Raw genomic sequence first — 2,274 nt, forward strand, 5'->3', positions numbered from 1 at the left:
TCACCCATACACGCACACCCCTGGCCGAATGCGATCGACCACACCAAGTGTGTGATCGAGTGGACTCGGATAGAACAGCAAGTGACCTATTTAGGTCAGTTTCTCCCTAATTCCCCTCATAATCTCCCGGCGGAGTACAAGTCCCCAAATCACCTAACTCCAGCCACCTCCTCTACTAACACACCTACACCATTTTCCACCACTCCAACCACCTCCACACCACCGCACCATCACTACACGGGCCCATTCTACCCCACGACCATCACCCTTATCACATACCATGCATTCCGTCCCATCAACATCCCATCTCCGAACTCTCCCCCAACCTCCAATTTGTTCTTTTTCTTTTTGCAATTGTGGGTGTTCATCCACCCACATTGCCCCTATGTTGGGAGCTTCTTTTCTTTACAGGGGGTTTTGGGCATCTTTTGCTGTATTTTGCTATTGTGGTCATCAAAAGTGCACACCAACTGTTCGACAAAAGTCCCCACTCAAGCTCAACATGCCTAGAAACTGTGCTTCATCCTCTTGGGGGTCTAATACCCAAGCTATTTCTCCCCCGCCCACTTTTGAGGAGTGGGAGCTGCTGTTTGAGACAGCATTTGCCATAAGAGAGGATTTTCAAAACCTTGAAGCAACTCAATGGGCGGTCTCCGAATTCAAGCGTCGGGGGCTCAAAAAGCTTTTCAAGCCGATCACCACCATGACCTACCGAAAACTGGTTATCGAATTCTATGCCAAACTTTCCCATGACTGCAACAATTCAGCTGCTCTCTCTTCAAAGGTGCAAGGCCAAGTTATTGATGTGACTAGGGCCGACATTGCCACCGCCCTTCAATGCAATGATGAACACCCTCCAGAAGCCACGCATCTTGCCGAGCAACCGTCCCGTTTCTACGTGGTGGAAATCATTGAGGATATGTGCCAAGGGCACTATGCTGATGCCCACTATAATGCCGGTAGCTAGTCCAAGCTACCTCGAATGCTTTGGTTTGTGGACTCAATTCTACACCGCAATGCCTTCTCCTTGGGACACAAACTCAAAGCCGAGATCAATTTCTTCAAACCCTCTACGCCTTCCACAAAGATGCTTGGTACTCCATTCCTGATATTATTTGGAACCAAATTCAAAAATTTTGGAATGGAGTGCACATTGGAGGAACGGAGTCCACACACTCATGGGGGTGGCCTTTCCCATACTTAATCACCTATATACTCCGGAAGAAAGGCCTCAAGCGTACCGCAGCTGATGAGCTAGTCACTACTACTTTCATATTTGGCATTTGCCAATGGAACAAGAGTTGCTCCCATTTGCCCCGGGCACCTTCAGCACCAGCAGTTGGTGGGGAGAGCGAGGCCGAGCCAATGGCAGAAGATGAACCGGGAGCTGAGCCGGTAGCAGCGGAAGAGAAGGAGGCCCCGATCGTCTTTTGAGCCGCACAATACCACTCCCTTAGTGAAGAGGTGGTGGGCCTTCGGAGAAAGCTGGCTGATCAAAGAAGGGAGGCTCGAGAAGATAAAGCACTGATGGATCAATGATTAGCTGCCTTGGAAGAATTGATGCGGTCCATCCTTAGCCATTTGCCACCACCATCTGGAGCATCTACTTCTGGACAATAATGAGCAGGGACCACAGTCTAGCTGCAGACGTTAAACTTAGCGCTCATGGGAGGCACCCCATAGTTTATCCTTTTATTTTGTTTTTAGTTAATCTTTTTTATTATCTTCAAATTTTGTTCATTTTTACTTGTTTATGTGTTTTCTTATTTTGTAGAGACAAGTGTGCTTCACTTCAAGTTTGGGGGTGTGCTATGAGCCATGCTTCCCAAGATCATGTCAACCATCTCCAGGGTACATTCTTTCCTTTACCTAGACACATTCGGGACAATGTGTCATTCAAGTTTGGGGGTATGGGCACACATGATTGTTTACACACACTTTATCCTAATTTCATGTTAATTGTTTGTTTTGTGTGTTTGTTTGTTATTGAAAAAAAAAAAAAAAAAAAAAAAATTTATGCATGTTCATGTTTCTCTAAAATTTTAAGTTGATCTAAAAGAATTGTGGCTTGAATTCATCAGTAAGCTTAAAATTTTGAACACATGATCTGATGAGTGAATCTGTTAGTTTGATTACTTGTTTAGGACAGTTGAAAAATCACATGTTTGATCTGATCACACAAGCTCATTAGCACATAATCTGTGAGGTATGACATGAGGTCTAATATGTGTGTTTCTGTATCTTAAATGAAATTGGATGACTTATTAGATGACA

Source organism: Corylus avellana, chromosome ca9 (assembly GCF_901000735.1).
Source record: "Corylus avellana chromosome ca9, CavTom2PMs-1.0".
Classification (NCBI taxonomy): domain Eukaryota; kingdom Viridiplantae; phylum Streptophyta; class Magnoliopsida; order Fagales; family Betulaceae; genus Corylus; species Corylus avellana.